Raw genomic sequence first — 18944 nt, 5'->3', positions numbered from 1 at the left:
AGCTGGGGACCCCTCCCTCCACATACACCGGAACCCTATGGCCCATCTGAGGGCTAGAAAAATTGGTGTGCCCCCCCCACCTGATTTTCTCTCTCTCTTTTTCTCTCCTTTTCTCTTTCTTTTTATCTCTTTTTCTCTCTTTCTCTCCCTCTTTTTCTTTTTGTCTCCCTTTCTCTTTCTATCTCTTTCTCTCTTTTCTCTCTCTCTCCCACTCTCTTTCTATCTCTTTCTCTCCCTTCCTCTCTCTTTCACTTTCTCTATCTCTTTCTCTCCCTCTCTCCACTTCTCTCTTTCTCTCCCTCCCCCTTTCTCTCTTTCTCTCTTTTTATTTTTTCTCCCTTTCTCTTTTTTCTATCTCTTTTCTCCCTCCCTCTCTCTTTCTCTCCCCCTCCCTCTCCCTTTCTTTCTATCCCTTTCTCTCTCTCTTTCTCCCCCCCCCTCTCTCTGAAGTGGGGAGGGCTGGGTTGGCACCAACGGAGCTCGACAGGGTGCAAAAGCAAAGTACTCTGCTGGCCCGAGCCCGGATGAGCCGATCACCCGGCCGACCAAGCCTCGTTCCCCAACACCGCCACCCCGAAGGGGCTCCTACCTTCGCCGTGCGCTTTACTTTATTCCGGGAGGAACCACGCTGCCAAAGGCTCCATTGGGGCTTCGAGTCCTGCTTCGCGAGGGCCAGAGGGGGCGCCTTTTTCTTGCAAATGAGTCCCGCTCCCGTTGGTTAGGCAGGCAGCCGGCAAGAGAGGGCCGGTACTGCGCCTGTGTGAGGAGCTGCTCACTGGGCACAAATTACTGGAGGCGTCAGGGGGCCAGCAAAACCGCCTACCCCCCATTTTTCAATTTGGCTGGGCCCCTGACGCCAGTATCAGTAGTACCGGCCTATCGGCGGCCCTGCACACACACACTAACACACACACACAAACACATACAGAGAGAGAGAACCTCTTCTTTCTGCAACCCACAACAGCTGAAGAGGCATTTGGTCTTCGCTTCCCCAGCCTGAAGCGTTGGGCTCCTCCGAAGCGGAACTGGGGAACTGGCCAGGATCCAGCAGGCAACAAGCCTGCCGCCCCGAGTCTTCGGAGAGGGGCGGCATACAAATCCAAATAATAAAATAAAATAAAAAATAAGCCTGGATTCTTCATCCGGGCAGCTCAGGGACTCTCCTCCTCTGACCCATGGCTGAGTCTCAATGTGGGGCAGCTCCTTTGTCCTGTCACCCACTGCAAGTAGTCCTTCAGTTATAGCCTTTCATTTAGCGACTGCTCAAAGTTTCAATGGCTCTGAAAAAGGGACCTTACGTCCTTCTGGTCCAAGGGCTGCCCAGTTTCTTCCACAAAGTCTCTAGTGATGGAGCCGCCTCTCTTCATATCTGCCATGGGAAGTATTCCCTTTAAGGGGTGTGTGTGTGTGTGATCTGGACAATCCCTTGTTCACCTGATGGAGGGATCAAGCATGTCTAGATAGGCAGAAAGCAGTATGGAGAAATCTGTTTGCAGAGCTTGGACATGTCAGGAAAGTTAATGGAATCTATCAATGGGGAGGGGGCTCCTCTGACTCCCCCATCCCACAAAGGGCCTTTTTTCTCCTTCCAGCAACTCCCATCCAGCCTCCTGCAGGTGAGTTTCTCCTCTTCTTCCTTCACCTGACTCCCCTGTTAAAAATCCTTTAAGTCTTCCATTTTCGGGGAAATAAATGTTTCTAAACGAATCAAACGCCCTCAAACTCTCCCTGCACGGCCTCAGTCCTCCAGTGGAATGGAAGTGTTCAAATTTCAGCCACATTTTCCTTACACAAAACTCCACAATGGGGTGCCATGAAACACCAACCCACACACACACAGAAAATACTAAAATCTCCTCCAGGGATTGGGGTCCTGCAGAAGGGAAGAGGAGGGGAGGATTCCTGTCTTTGGGGGAGGGGGAGGGAGCACCGGAGGGTTCTATATTGCCCTTACTGATCCCCTCTTTTCCTGGTGACATTTAACACAATTTGTGACCCAGGGACACAACTCCCCCATTTGCTGCTGCCCCCATCTTCCGAAACCTCTGCAGGGAGGGAGGGAAGGATGGAGGCCGCCCCTTCGATTGACCCTCTAATTAACAGTAACAGAGTTGGAAGGGACCTTGGAGGTCATCTAGTCCAACCTCCTGCTCACCCAGGAGACCTATACTAGGGATTTGACCTGCCAAACTGCCGACCTCTCTGACTCAGCTCCTAAAACTTCGACTACCTCCCACTTTCAAGGCCTTTGGAGGGGGAAAGCCAGTCGGTGACCAGAGCCGAACGTCTCGATCTTTATCAGGGGCAGAAGCCCCCATGGGGGTGTTGTGGACCATGGCCATGAATCTCAATTGAGAGAGGGAGAGAGAGAGAGGGAGAGAGAGAGAGAGAGGGAGAGAGAGAGAGAGAACCGTCCCCAAAGCAAGGTGTGATGTTCCAATAAGAGCCAGAGACCTTGTAGCTCGAGTACGTTTCCTGCAGCACCCGGATGAAACGCTCAGGAGGCCTTTGAGCTACGTAGAGTACAAGGAACAGCAAGACGGGAGCCGCGTGGCTTCTTCTAAAGGGAGACTTGCCAGAGGTTTGACAGCGCTTTCAATTTACCAGTCACATCTTAGCCAATCCACGACCGGCATGCAAATTTGTGAGTGTCGCTCCGTATACAACACAAGGGTGGACATCCAAGGTGCTGCCTTCCCTCCTTGGATGGTTCCCTTCACTGGAAGAGCGGAAAAGAAAACCCCCTGTGCCCCCATCTCTGTGGCTCCCACTGGGCCCCCCTGCTCCGAGTCTCTTGGCATTTATATCTTCTTAAGTGACCTTGGACTCCTTTGCACATTAGAAAAAATCTGAACGGAAGCCATGTTTTGGTGAAACCTAAAGACAACATTTCATTCAATGCTTCCTGTATGTTTCAACAAACAAAAGAGCCTAAAATGAAACAATTTTTTTAAAAAAAGGTTGTGAGGGAGGGAAGCAACCCAGTGTCGTAATTACAGAAATTCTTTTGAGTGGAATGTTATTCTGGTAGAGAGACAAAAGAAAATGTCTGGCAGATGTCAATCAGTGTGTAGGTTTACTGGATGGATGGGTTTTTTGTTTTGTTTTTTTAGATGCAAAGATTTTAAAAAGTGATTTATATTTATTTATTTATTTATTTACTTATTTATTTGATTTGTATGCCAACCCTCTCCGCAGACTCGGGGCGGCTAACAACAGTGATAAAAAACAGCATGTAACAATCCAATACTAAACAACTAAAAACCCCTTATTATAAAACCAAACATACATACAGACATACCATGCGCAAATTGTAAAGGCCTAGGGGGAAAGAGTATCTTAGTTCCCCCATGCCTGAGGGCAGAGGTGGGTTTTAAGAAGCTTACGAAAGGCAAGGAGGGTGGGGGCAATTCTAATCTCTGGGGGGAGTTGGTTCCAAAGGGCCGGGGCCGCCACAGAGAAGGCTCTTCCCCTGGGTCCCGCCAAACGACATTGTTAAGTTGACGGGATCCAGAGAAGTCCGACTCTGGGACCTAACTGGTTGCTGGGATTCGTGCGGCAGAAGGCGGTCCCGGAGATAATCTGGTCCGGTGCCATGAAGGGCTTTATAGGTCATAACCAACACTTTGAATTGTGACCGCAAACTGATCGGCAACCAATGCAGACTGCGTAGTGTTGGTGTAACATGGGCATATTTGGGAAAGCCCATGACTGCTCTCGCAGCAGCATTCTGCACGATCTGAAGTTTCCGAACACTTTTCAAAGGTAGCCCCACGTAGAGAGCGTTACAATAGTCGAACCTCAGGGTGATGAGGGCATGAGTGACTGTGAGCAGTGAGTCCCGGTCCAAATGGGGCCGCAACTGGTGCACCAGGCGAACCTGGGCAAAAGCCCCTCTCGTCACAGCTGAAAGCTTCTCTAATGTGAGCTGTGGATTGTTGGAGGACGCTCAAGTTGCGGACCCTCTCTGAGGGGGTCAATAACTCTCCCCCCCAAGGTGATGGACGGACAGATAGAATTGTCCTTGGAAGGCAAAACCCACAGCAACTCTGTCTTATCGGGGTTGAGCTTGAGTCCATTGACACCCATCCAGACCCCAACACCCTCCAGGCACTGGCACATCACTTCCACCGCTTCGATGACTGGACAAGGGGTGGAGATGTAGAGCTGGGTATCATTTGCATACTGATGATACCTCACCCCATGCCCTTGGATGGTCTCACCCAGCGGTTTCATGTAGACATTAAATAGCAGAGGGGAGAGGACAGACCCCTGAGGTACCCCACAAGGGAGCGACCTAGAGGTCGTCCTCTGACTCCCCACTAACACTGACTGCGACCGACCGGAGAGGTAGGGGAATCACTGAACAACAGTGCATCCCACTCCCAACCCCTCCAGCCGGCGCACAAGGATACCATGGTCGATGGTATCGAAAGCCGCTGAGAGGTCAAGAAGCACCAGGAGAGAGGATAAGGGGAAAGAAATCCTCAATCTGAGTATTGTGTTGGCAGTTCTGTGTTAGCAAAAGCCTCAGAAGAGAAGGATTTAGGGGTAGTGATTTCTGACAGTCTCAAAATGGGTGAGCAGTGTGGTCAGGTGGTAGGGAAAGAAAGTAATAATTTAATAATAATAATTTATTAGATTTGTATGCTGCCCCTCTTCGAGGACTCGGAGCAGCTCGTAGAATGCTTGGCTGCATAGCTAGAGGTATAACAAGTAGGAAGAGGGAGATTATGATCCCGCTGCATAGAGCGGTGGTGAGACCACATTTGGAATAATACTGTGTTCAGTTCTGAAGACCTCACCTACAGAAAGATATTGACGAAATTGAATGGATCCAAAGACGGGCTACAAGAATGGTGGAAGGTCTTAAGCATAAAACCTATGAGGAAAGACTTTTTTAAAAAAAATAATTTTTTTTATTGATTTTCATAAAATGGACATACAGACATACATACATTGAACATGAAGGTGGGGATATATTTCCCCCGCTTTTCTCAAAAGTATAAATTCAAATACAGAAAAAAGAATACATAGTTAAATACATATCTAAATAATTTTTTTTTAAATTTTCATTAAAAATTGTCGTATTTAGTCTATTACTAAGATAAAATTAAAATTCTTCTAATGATACTTCTTTATATAAAAACTAATTCTGATATAATTCTTAAGGGAAAAAAACTGTTTGAATAACTGTTAATTCTATAATGCTGAAGAACATTCAATTGGTTAGTTGTAAATTAAAGCTGGGATCTAATCTGTTGCCATCCAGACAAATAATTCCAGTGTGGGTTTTGTTTTGTTTTTCATAATAAGCCCATTTGCATCTGGGAGCATTAAAAAATCTCTGTGGACCAGCTATAAAAAGGCAATGGTTTTACAAAGTGAAATTGTGACTTTGTTTGAGGAAGAAATGCAAATTCTGGATGCGAAAAAATATTTCAGCAAGAAAATGGATGGAGCATTTTTTTAATGTGGAAATTGAAAACTTTCCATTTGACATTTTATTGAAAACATCTTCTGTTCTGCCTGACCGGCCTCAAGCAATGATTAACGGTCCAGGAAGGAAGGTCAGACACACACATGCATAGTCAGCAAACTTATATTAAACAGAAAAGAAAAAGTCTAAAGAAAACGGTCCTTACTTTCAGGAGTAAAGCACAGGTTGAGTTGAAAATTCAGCCAGCTACAAAGTTCATGAAAAAGCAAACAAATACAAAAGTCACGTAGCATAAATGTTCCAAAAGGTCTCTGAATTCTCACGGCACAAAAGCAGCAGCTTGTCCCAGAGTTTTCAATTCCCACAACACTGAGTTGAAATCCAAGAGCAGAAACCTCAAAGCAGGAACGACGCCACACAAACCACCCAGATAAACAGCCAGTTTGCCTTGGCCCCTGTTCCCTTTTTATGACGTTAGCCCTCATTAAGGGAACCACACCCAGCCCAGGTGCACCTATCATGCCTTATCATACTTCTTAAAGCGATCCATAAAATAGTATAAGGGCAGACTAGATGGACCATGAGGTCTTTTTCTGCCGTCAGACTTCTATGTTTCTATGATCCCTTCCTTTGTAAGGCCCTTCGGTTGCGTAAATTAATGTATTGCCCTGCAGACGAACTGAGAGAGGACAAACTGTCCGAAGAATTGCCAGCCACCTCCCCTGAGCTGTCTGCTGAATCCTCCTGGCTCTCTGCCACATATTCCTGACTGTCTGCTACATCTTCCCGGCTGTCAGCCAGGCTTTCACAGTCACTGTGTGCCGCCTCGCCCCATCTGTGGGAGCAATGGCTGGCACAACATCTTCTATACATTATTTTTAGTAGTTGATACAGCCTTTCATGCTTCTGAGGTCGCTAAAATGAGGACAGATTGCTGAGGAAAATAAGCTGACTTTGTACACGGCTCAGAGGTAAAGTGGTAAAGCATAGTGGAGTAGTATATAAATCTAAGTGGAATTGCTATTTCTACATAGTTTCTCCTCTGTGTGGATCCTGTGATGAGAAGATAGATGACTACTCTGAGCAAAGGTCTTTTCACACTCCATGCATTTAAATGGCTTCTCCCCTGTGTGGATCTTCTTATGGGAAGTAAGTGCACAGTTACGAACAAAGGTCTTTCCACACTCCATACATTCATACGGCTTCTCCCCTGTGTGGATCCTCTTATGGTAAGTAAGTTGACTGCTCTGAGCAAAGCTCTTTCCACACTCCATGCATTCATACGGCTTCTCCCGTGTGGATCTTATGGGAAGTAAATCCACTGCCTCGAGGAAAGGTCTTTCCACACTCCATGCATTCATACGGCTTCTCCCCTGTGTGGATCCTCTTATGGGAAGTAAGTGCACTGTTATGAGCAAAGGTCTTTCCACACTCCATGCATTCATACGGCTTCTCCCGTGTGGATCTTATGGGAAGTAAATCCACTGCCTCGAGGAAAGGTCTTTCCACACTCCATGCATTCATACGGCTTCTCCCCTGTGTGGATCCTCTTATGGGAAATAAAGGTATCCTTTCGAGCAAAGCTCTTTCCACACTCCATGCATTTATACGGCTTCTCCCCTGTGTGGATCCTCTTATGGGCAATAAGTTGACTGCCTCGAGCAAAGGTCTTTCCACACTCCATGCATTTATACGGCTTCTCCCCTGTGTGCATCCTCTTATGGGAAGTAAGTGACTTGCTATGAGCAAAGGTCTTTCCATACTCCATGCATTTATACGGCTTCTCCCCTGTGTGGATCCTCTTATGGGAACTAAGTGAGTTGCTATGAGCAAAGGTCTTTCCACACTCAAAGCATTTATACGGTTTCTCCCCTGCGTGGATCCTCTTATGGGAAATAAAGGTATCCTTTCGAGCAAAGGTGTTTCCACATTCCAAGCACTTATACGGCTTCTCCCCTGTGTGCATCCTCTTTTGGGAAGTGACTTGCTATGAGCAAAGGTATTTCCACACTCCATGCATTTATAAGGCTTCTCCCCTGTGTGGATCCTCTTATGGGAAGTAAGTGAGTTGCTATGAGCAAAGGTCTTTCCACACTCCCTGCATTTATATGGCTTCTCCCCAGTGTGGATCCTCTTATGGGAAATAAAGTTATCCTTTCGAACAAAGGTCTTTCCACACTCCATGCATTTATATGGCTTCCCTTTTGTGTCAATCGCTTTATGAGATGTAAGGAAGTTATTTCCAAGAGAAACAATGGATGTCCCATCGTAATTTTGTCCGTTGTGTTGCCTTATAGCATCTTCTCCTTTGTTTGGGGTTAAATAGTGTTCATTCACTTCTACTTTAGCTTTAACTAACTTCACACTTTTTCCGATATATTTTTTCTTCATTATCTCTTGTTGGGCAAGAATGTTTTGCATCGGATCATCAGTGGAAGATGAGCTTTCCTGATTCCAATTCTTTGACTGGTTTCTCTCAGAGCCTTCCAATTTCATTCGAATTCCAAACTTCTCCATTTCATCTTTATCATTGATCAGTTGGAACAGTTCACAGGAATCTTGATTCTGCTGCCAGTTATGACCTTCAAAGCAAAAAGGGAAATGAAAATGATGACAAAGTTAGAGAAAACCATCAAAATGTAGAAAGTCAAGTGAATTTCCTTCCGAATTTCTCCAAAATTCCATTAGGTTGTATGTTGCATTAAGTTCTATATATCACAGTGGTATAATATAGACATGATGATTTTTATATTGATGAGTCATGAAAGCTTTGAAAATATCTAGAAAACATCTATCTTTACAATTATCTATCTACCTATCTGCAAATCTCACTCGGAGTCAGTTTTAAATTAAGGAATAGAATAGGAAAACAAAAGGTATCTTTGAGATCTTCTAGTCCAACCCCCATATGGTTATCCAACATCTTCTTAAAAACTCCCAGTGTTGGAGCATTCACAAGTTCTGGAGGCAAGCTGTTTCACTGATTAATTGTTTCAACTGTCAAGGAATTTCTCCTTAGTTCTAAGTTGCTTTTCTCCTTGATTAGTTTCCACCCGTGGCTTCTTGTCCCGCCCTCAGGTGCTTTGGAGAACAGTTTGACTCCCTCTTCTATGTGGCAGCCCCTGAGATATTGGAAAATTGCCATCACTCTGGATGTGGTACAGGAGTCAGTTCGCAGAGAGCGGAGATCTAAAGTACTTTAGGGATAGATCACACGAGACCAGTAGTGCAAGATCCCAGGCGACTAATATCATGTGATCTCACAGCTTCAGGCATTGAAGAACTTTAAGGACTGAGGACTGCACGAGATCCAGGGCAAAAGTCTTTGGAGACGGAGGGACCTTCCCTCTCTTGGCCAACATTTTGCCCTGGATCTTGTGCAGGCCTTGGGTAGCCGGGAACAGAGGCCTAGAGCATTATAGTGCGATATCACGTGAGATCAATAGTGCTACGTTTTCTACGACTGACTTCACACATCTCTCAATACTTTAGGCTTCTTCTTTCTGCAAATGCACCCAAGTAGGCAAAGGAACCGATGGAAAGTTCTGTTCTCACACAAGTTTGGAGGTTTGAGACAAATGACAACACACTCCTCTCACATGACCTCCAGAGGACACACAAAAACACACCTCATTCTTTTTACACACCCCAACATATAAGTTCAAATAGAAATGGAAAAATGCAGATTTGAAATGGCACATAAAGCATCTAAGCAACGAGACATTGACTCTTTTCTTCCTTGGAGAACCAGAAGGCCACGTCCTTTCCTTCTCCCTCCCAGGAGACGATGTCTCATAATGTTGGTTTTTTAAATAAAAAGCTAACTATAATCTGTCTTCTTGAACTCTGATTGGTGTCACACTCTTACCCAGAAAGACCACGTTCCTATGGTTTTCCAGCATGACTTCCGAATGCAGCGCTTTCTGGTCAGGATCCAGCTGAGACCATTCCTCCCCAGAGAAAGACACAGCCACCTCCGCGAAGGACATAGGACTCTCCTGAACACGGGGAAAAGAACAGAACAGGAGGATTCGCATGATCTGTTTATCTTCATCATTCATTTAGACAATAGGATAGAAGGGGAACTCATCACATTTGTAGACAAGACCAAATCAACAGGTATAACAACACTCCAGGATATAAGATATAGAAGGATCAACAGATATGGGCCCCATCTGACAAAGCAAAATCGACAGTGAAAAATGTAACCACGTTCATTTAGGAAAGAAAACCCAAATGCATTCACATAGAAGAGGTGATACCTGGCTTAATAGTAGTAAGTGCAACAGGGATCTTGGAGTCCTAGTGGACAAACACTTAAATATGAGTCAGCAAATAATGTACAGTTGCCACCAAAAAACCCAAAACCCAACAAAATCAGAGGCGGCATTAAGAGGGATAGAATCAAAATGACATGAAGTGTTAGTACCACTTTATAATGACTTGATAAGACCACACTTGGAATATTGACTCCACTATTGGTTGCCAGATGTAAGAAAGATGTAGAAAGAGTGCAGACAAAAATTACTACTAGACCAGAGGTTAAAGCATGGCTGTTTTACCGTTGCTGGAATTGGGTATTTGTACTTTCATGAAAAGAAGATGGAAGAAACGCGGCACAAAGTGAATGCGAAAGCCTGGCTGACAGCCAGGAAGACGTGGCAGAAAGCCATGAGGATGAGGCCACTGGGATGCAGGATTTGGCATGCAGTCCTTCAGGCAGACACATGAAGACACCGACGGTCAAATATTAATGGTGCAGATAACTATCAGAAACGAACAACTAACAATAATAGGAATCTACGCAACTACCATCAAGCAATCGATATTTTTCTCACAACTACACAAAAAAATAATGGAAAACAATTTAACAAATTTAACAAATTTCATTATTATAGGCAACTTTAATGCAATACAAAATAAAAACAAAGACCACAAGAGAAATAAACAGCACCGGCTAAGGAAAACTCTCCCAACTACATTCGAAGACTTAATATATGAATTTGCACTTAAAGACATATGGAGAACACACCACCCAGAGAAATCACAATACACCTTTTATTCACATCCACACAAATCATGGTCACGTATCAATATGGCTCGGTCTAATTCTTATATCATTTATCAAATAAAAGAAATACAGATTTTACCCGGTTCTTGGGCCGACCACAACCCCATACTCCTAACTCTTAACAACCAAAATAACACAATACGCCAAAGATGGACTATGAACCAATCCACCATAAATGAAAAACAATTTAAAACCCACCTAGAAAATGAACTACCAACCTTTATAAAGACCAATAATGAAGGAGATACATCTCTTCAGATAATCTGGGATACAATGAAAGTCTATATACGTGGAATATATATTTCTTACTCAGCCTATAACAATAAACAAAGAAAACAGACGCTCAAGAATCTTAACACAAAACTCCAAAACGCAGAAACAATTCTCCAACAGTATCCGGATGACATAACAACCCTTATTAAAATAAAATCTATAAAACATGAAATAAACCTAGAAACCCAACAACAACTTACTGCTAAAATTAAAAAATAAAAACAAATAAATTTTGAATCCGCAAACAAACCCGGCCACTGACTGGCTTTTAAACTGGCACAACAAAAAGCGGAAAAAACAATAGAATCCCTTTACGATAAACAAACGCAGAGGAAAATAAAACCATAATAAAACACTTCTATCAGGAAGTATATAATTCAGATACAACAGATAACTCTGCAATTAGGGAATATCTACTTCAAAACGAAACATTAGAGCTAACAGACAAAGAAAGCACCAAATTAAATACTGTAAGACTATTACCCTCACAGAAATCAAATTGGCCATTGCAAAACAACACAACAACAAAACCCCGGGACCTGATGGAATCCCCTTGGAATTTTATAAACACCACCAGGACTTATTAGAACCACTTATGTTAAAAGTATACAACGAAGCCTTACTTCAAGGCAACCTTCCCAAAACATGGTCCGAAGCTTACATCACTATCATTCCGAAAGAAAATAAAGTTAAAAAATACCTAGAAAATTACCGACCAATCTCTTTACTAAATGCAGACTATAAAATATTTTCAACAATAAGTGCAGAACGTTTTTAAAAGATTCTAAATAATATTGTTCACTCAGACCAGAATGGATTTCTACCGGCAAGGAATATTAGTAATAACACTCGGACCATACTTAACACCCTAGAATATTACAATAAAACCCCCGACAAACCAATGGCCCTTATATTTATAGATCTAAAAAAGGCTTTTGATTCTTTATATTGGGAATATTTCATGGCACAAATAGAACATATGAAATTTGGCAATAATTTCTTTAATTTAATTAAATCTATTTATTCACACCAATCAGCTAAAATACTCTTCAACAAATCTATTACAGAAGAAATAACAGTAATGAGAGGTGTACGTCAGGGATGTCCTCTGGCACCTCTAATATTCATACTTGCCATGGAAACATTACTAAAAAATATAAGAAATAATAGACAAATACAGGGAATCGAAATAAAAAAAGAACACTTCAAACTTCAAGCCTTTGCAGACGACATGTTATTCATAATTCAAGATCCACTCAAATCAGCTCATATCTTATTGGACGAACTTCACAGATTTGGGGAAATAACTGGTCTCAAAATTAATGTTGATAAAACAAAATTATAACCAAAAACATGACAGAAAAACAAAATTCCCTACTAGAACAAGCTCTCAATCTAAAAATTGTGGAAAAAATTAAATACCTGGTCATCTTAATTTCAGCAAATAACAACACCATAAAAAAGACAATTATGACAAACTTACACAAGACATACAAAAAGATCTAGCTAGATGGACAAACCTAAAATTATCTTTAATGGGCAAGATTGCCGCAATTAAATCAAATATCCTTCCTAGATATTTATATTTATTTCAAGTAGCCCCCACTAAACTAAACCAATCATTCGTTGAACATCTCCATAAACTAATTCGAAAATTCATTTGGACAAAAAAGAAGGCAAGAATAAAACTAAAAAAACTCCAAGACCATAGGTCTAGAGGTGGTTTTGGCCTACCCAAATTCTATCTATACTATCAAGCCACGATTATGACCAAAATCAAAGACTGGATAACTCTCCAAAATTCAAGAGTGCTCACATTGGAAGGATTTGACATACAGTCAGGATGGCATCAATTTTTAATGATGGAACCAAACAAAATACCAAAACACTTTAAAAATCACTATATAAGAAATACTGTAATATCAATATGGCACCAAATTAAAAAAAACTACTACTTAGCAATTCCGAAATGGCTATCCCCAAATGAATTTTATACCTATTCGACTGCCTTTTCCACTCCAAAAATAATAACCTACTCTAACCTACTTGATTCCAACGACAACATCTTAACTAGACAACAGATACAAGAAAATGGAATACACATAGATTGGTTCACATACACTCAGATAAACGCTAAAGACAAATACCATAAAAACACTTTTGGGTTTCAAAATACCAACCCCCTTGATTTAATACTATTTGGACCCAACATAAAAATAATTTCCAAACTCTACACCTATCCACTAAAACAAGACACCATAGAAGAAATAGTCAAAGGATGTACGATAGCAGGGACACAAAACTTTGGATATACAATAAACCTTACAGAATGGGAAAAAAATATTCACAATAAATTATAAACTGACACCTGCGATATCCTACAAAGAAAACCTCTACAAAATGATTTACAGATGGCATCTTCCACCAGCCAGACTGTCAAAAATGTACCCAAATATATCACCCCTATGTTGGAAGTGCAAAGAGAAACAAGGAACCTATTATCACCTGTACATATGCCAAAAAATTCTGCACAGAAATTAAAAGAATAATAGATTAAGTGATATCGCTAAGTAAATCTATAGATGTCAAACCATAAAACATTAAATATTAAGTATAACATGAAAATGCACAGTTGAATGTTTAAAACTGATACATAATAAGTTATATATTTTATGTTGGAACATGTCTATTGTTCTGTATCCCCCTTACTTTTTGTATCCCTATTTCCCCCCCCCCTTTTTTTTCTTTTCTTAAAAAACCAATAAACTATTTAAAAAAAGAAAAAAAAGAAAATTGCTTTATCAAGTTCATTGATCCTGCAAAACCTTCAGTGCCTTTCACTAAAGTAATCCCACTTCTGGATCAAGTCATCTATTGCCCTGTCTATCATTGATTGATCTAGTAGTCTGACCCATTGGCTGAAAGGAAGAAAACAGAGAGAAAATTCCCTGGGAAAATCATTTCTCAGCTTTTGCAAGGCGGGAATGTTTGATCTCCTAATCAAGGCGCAAATCAGAGGACCGGAAATTATTTTGTATTTGTTTTGTATATATTTATTCTTAGTTCTTGAAGGACTTTTTAAAAATTGCTTCTTGTAAACCAGCGGTCCCCAAACTACAGCCCGCGGGCCGGATGTGGCCCGACGAGGTCTTTTAACCAGCCCGCGGCAGCTCACAAGATTTTACTGGTCAATAAAATAAGCTCCCGAATCTCCTGTCCACTCACCGCGGTCGGCTGCTGAGCGAGGAGAAGGTGGAGAGGCAAGGGGGCGGGGAGGAAAGCGGGCCTGCTATTGGCCCCTTCCTTTGTCGCCTTTAGGGAGAGAAACTGTTGCTGCCCTATGGCAGAGCAGCAACAGTTCCTCTCCCTAAAGGCGAGAAAGAAATTGGCCAATTGCAGGCCCGCTTTCCTCCCCGCCCCCTTGCCTCTCCACCTCCTCCTCCCCGGTGAGTGGACGCGAAATTCATGAAAAGGCGATTGGCAATTGAAAAACTGTCCACTGAAAGTCACAGCTAAGTGCACGATGGCTAAGTGTGTGTGTGTGGGGGGGGAGGCGGCTGCTTGAAAACCCCTGACCTCCATCGCCTCCCCCCCACGGCACAAGGCGAGCACACCTCGCCACTGACACAGGCGGCGGGGACCGCCCTGTCCCCCTTGCGCAAAGCTACACAGCCCCAGATCGCTCGCTTCTCCAGCCAGCAAAGCCGACTGCCCGGCTTTGCAGGCTGATGCAGGAAAGCGTTGCATTTAAAAAGCACGCCACTTTCCCGGGCAGCCGGCTTTGCTGGCCGTAGAAGTGAGCAATCTGGGACTGCGGCGCCGTGGTGGCCTTCAAGCGCGGCCCTTCGCAGCGCCCCACCCCCCGTTCCTGCAGGAAGAGATCGGGCGCTTTACCGGGAGGTGGAGGCGGCTTGGGGCCGGACGCTGGGTGCTGAGGAGGGCGAAGGAGTGGACGCGCCTCTCAGCTGCAGAGCCGAACAGGGGTGGAGGCAGGCGCTGGGGCCATGTGGGGCCGCTCATCCAGGGAGGCATGGACCGGCAAGCCGCCCTCCGCGCTCTCTCTTTCTGTCTCTCTCATGCACCATGCCAGCAGCAGAGAGAGAAAGAGAGAGGTAGAGATCAGGCGTGTTACCGGGTGGTGGAGGCGGTGTGGGGCCAGACGCTGGGTGCCGGGGACGCGGGGGAGGGTGAAGGGGTGGATGTGGCTGCTGCCTCTCAGCTGCAGAGCCGAACGGGGGCGGAGATCAACGGCGGAGTCCGGCGCTGGGGCCATGTGGGGCCGCTCATCCAGGGGGGCGTGGACCGGCAAGCCACCCTCCGCTCTCTCTTTCTCTCTCATACACCACGCCAGCAACAGAGAGAGAGAGAGCGGAGGGCGGCTTGCCGGTCCACGCCCCCCTGGATGAGCGGCCTCGTATGGCCCCAGGCCCCGATCTCCGCCCCCGTTTGGCTCTGCAGCTAAAAGGCAGCAGCCACATCCACCCTTTCTTCCTCCCCCCCCGGCCCCGGCACCCAGCGTCTGGCCCCACACCGCCTCCACCACCCGGTAACGTGCCCGATCTCTACCTCTCTCTTTCTCTCTCTGCTGCCGGTGTGGTGTATGAGAGAGAAACAGAGAGAGAGAGAAAAAAGAAGGGAGAGAGAAAGAGAGAGAAAGGAAGAAGAGAGATAGAAAAGGGGAGAAAGAAAGAGGCAGAGGTAGAGAAAGGAGAGAGAGAAAGAGAGAGATACAAAGAGAGATATAGAAAGAGTGAGTGAGAGGAGAGATAAGAGAAAGAAAGAGAGGGACAGAGAGAAAGAAAGAGGGGCAGAGAGAAAGAAAGAGACAGAGAGAAAAAGGGACAGAGTAAGAAAGAGAGGGACAGAGAGAAAGAAAGCGGGACAGAGAGAAAGAAAGAGAGGGACAGAGAGAAAGAAAGAGAGGGACAGAGAAAAAGAAAGAGAGGGACAGAGAGAAAGAAAGAGAGGGACAGAGAGAAAGAAAGAGGGACAGAGAGAAAGAAAGAGAGGGACAGAGAAAGGGAGAGAGAGAAAGGTAGAGAGAAAGAGGGAGACATAGGAAGAGAGTGAGTGAGAGAAAGAGAAGAGAGAGAAAGAGGGGGGAGAGAAAGAGGGAAAGATAGAGAGGGAGAGAAAAAGGAAGAGGAGAGAGAGAACAGAGAGAAAGAGAGAGAGAGAGAACTAGAAAGACAGAAGGACAGAGAGAAAGGGAGAGAGAGAGAAAGAGGAAGAATAAATATTAAATATTGTATTTGTTCCCATTTTGTTTTTTACTTTAAATAAGGTATGTGCAGTGTGCATAGGGATTTGTTCACACGTTTTTTTAATAGTCCGGCCCTCCAACAGTCTGACGGATAGTGAACTGGCCCCCTGTGTAAAAAGTTTGGGGACCCCTGTTGTAAACTCTAAAGTTGGAAGAAGACCTAGCAGAAGAAGACAACCAGAGGAAGCTGTGCTGGCTAAAAGGACCTTGAACCTGCTGTTCTGCTCTCCATGTTGTGGGAGGACACAAAAATAATCCGGCCAAACAAGGGGGGGAAATGGAAGGAGAGAGCCCTCTGCACACCCGCTTCACTTCCTGAGAGGAGAATAGGAATCTCATAGCTTTTCCCTTTCTTACTTGATTTGGAGGTTCAACCGCTGTTTCATCTCCGTCACAATAACCAGAAAGATTCATTCTTTGTCTCTCTGTAAGGAATAAATAATTTCAAAATGCATAATTAACAGAATAGGAAGAGAAGAGAGAGAGAGGTAGGACAGATGGGTCATCGGAGGATCTTCCATTACCTTCTGTGGTGTCCTGACGTGGATCTTCCGAAGGGATCCTCCAGGAAATTGGTTCCTGAGGGGGATTTGATGGATTCCTCTTTCCCTCAGGATCTCTCATCTCCACAGTGCAGCACTTCAAACAGGAGGAAGGGAAAAAGAAGCACAATTAATGTACATCACACAACACAAAGAGGATTCCCAGATTCACAACACAACATCAAAGCCCCCAATATCCATCTGTGAGATTGAGAGAGAAAACGGAACAATGTCCTACAAGAATTGGAGAACTGCCACATGTGATGAACGCCAGAGAAGTTTGGGAAGGAGGGGTGAAGTATTCAACCACGTTCTCTACTGTTTTCTGAGCTCCCAAAAGTGTCTCACCTGCAACTGGACCTGCTCCTTCTGCTCCTCCACCTGGCTCAGGAGGAGGCCTTCCACCAGGGCCACCGCCTGGGAGCTGGTCTCTGCTCCACACTCCCGCACCCAGCCCTCCATCTCTGGGGGCAGAAGGGACAGGAGATGCTCCAGAACCACCAGGTCCACCATCTGGGCTTTCCTGTGTTTCTCTGGCCTCAGCCGTCACCTGCACAAGTCGTGGAGTCGGCTGCAAAGTCCTCGGGGACCCTCAGCCTCCCAGTATTGGATGGAGTTCCAGGGCTGAACTTCCGAAGGAGGATGGATTCTTCCTCCAGGATCTTCTGCCCGGGTCTTGTCCAGAGCTTCCCCCCCTTCCCAGGCTGAGCGGCTGCAGGGCCTTTTCCGCTTCCCCCCTTTGCAACAGGTGGGGTCTCCATCCTTTCTCTGTCCTGCAGAGCAACTCCAAAAGGGTCCAAGGACTCTTGTGGGTCTCCAGAGGCCTTTTCCTTCACGGGACCATTTCTGGGAACACAGGACGGATCCCTCCAGGTGATCCCGCTCTTTTCTTCTTCCCCCAGGAGAAAATGGGGCCTTGCAAAGACCCCAAATGGCTTCCGGTTTCTGTCTCTGAGGTGGAAGGGAAAACAAAGGCCCAGAATGAGAAGGTGGAATTCAGCCCCTGAGCGACCTTCCCCCAACCTGCCCGGAGCCCCAAGAGGCTCATCCCAGCGCAGGGCCCAGGTCCCCCGAGCAGGGCCGGGAAGGAGGCAGCTGCAGAGGCCGCCCCGCTTCTCTCCCCCTCCGGAGACAGGATCGGGCCCTCGGGGAGCCTGGGGCGAATCCCGCCTATTCCGCTTCCACTGCAGGGAGAGGGCGGCAGGGGAACATGGGCACCGGGAAGCCCCCCCCCCCTCACCTGGGACACGTCTGGGGGTTTTCCCGCCGGGCTCTCGGTCTCACGCGGCACCAGGGTTGAAGGAGAGCGAGTGGGGCGTCCTAGAGCGGCAAGGCTCAGTGATGTCACTTCCTTCTCAGCCTCCTCTGCAACCCCCCCCCGTGACGTTCGCCCTCCGGTGGGCCAATAGGGAGTTTCTTTCCCATGGCAGACATCGCCCCCTGGTGGATTTGTGGCAAAGTGCCAGGATGGGAGGAATGGCGGGAAAGAGACGCGCCTGACAATTCAATCTCAGCTCAGACTTTCAATGTGAAGAGAGGGAATTTCATGGCTGGAGAAGGAAAGTGCACAAAGGTCCCGAACACCCCGTGGTGGCTGAGGGAGGGCGGGCTCCTGCCTGAGGGGATCTGCGCTCTGATTGGTTGCTGGGGGTGGGAAGGGGGCGTGTCCCCTTTCCCCGCCTTTTTCCTCTGGGCGCTGTGTGAGATTTACCTCAGGAGGCTCCAGACTGTCTTCTCTGCTGCGAACGTTCATTTCTCTTGATAGAAAAGGGCAGATTTTCCTCAGTGTCTCCCTCTTCCTTTGGACAGCAGCCGCGTGTTTCCTCCCCATCGACCTTTTCCCCTTCTTTCCTGCGGGGAGGGAGGATAAACTCCCTGGAATGGAGGCCCAGAGACTGGGAGCAGGAGGGCCCAGTGGGAGCCCCAGAGATGGGGGCACAGGGGGTTTCTCTCCCGCTCTGCCCACAAAGGGAAAAATCCAAGGAGGGAAAGCAGCACCCTGGAAGTCCATCCTGGCTTAGGGGATGGGTTTCTCTAGAGAAGAACTGGGATCCTTGGACCATGGTCCACAACACCCCCCTGGGGGCTTCTGGCAGGGGATGAGCTGCCCCTCACAAGGACCCAGAAGGTCAGCTGTGGGCACCGACCCCCTCTCCTCATCCAAAGGCCTTGAGAGTGAAGCCGAAGTGAGAGGGAGACGAAGGTTTAGAAGCTGATTCCGAACTCAAATCTCAGGGGAATCAATCAAATTGGAGGAAAAAAGGACACAAAACAGCAGAGGGAGAAACCAAATATGGGGTCAATCAAAAGGGGACTCTGATACACCAATGCGAGGAATAAACTGGGTGATTTCCA

At 45.7% G+C, this 18944-nt stretch overlaps 1 pseudogene; it reads right to left on the bottom strand.

Annotated features, from left to right (window-relative positions):
- Nucleotides 1-5888: 5888 nt before the first annotated feature.
- Nucleotides 5889-18944, bottom strand: part of LOC139158361 (zinc finger protein 91-like) — a 52082-nt pseudogene continuing 39026 nt past the window's right edge.

The sequence above is a fragment of the Erythrolamprus reginae genome, chromosome 2, assembly GCF_031021105.1.
Source record: "Erythrolamprus reginae isolate rEryReg1 chromosome 2, rEryReg1.hap1, whole genome shotgun sequence".
Taxonomy (NCBI): Eukaryota; Metazoa; Chordata; class Lepidosauria; order Squamata; family Dipsadidae; genus Erythrolamprus; species Erythrolamprus reginae.
The sequence above is the reverse complement of the archived record's forward strand: the minus strand, read 5'-3'. Positions and strand labels throughout refer to the sequence as shown.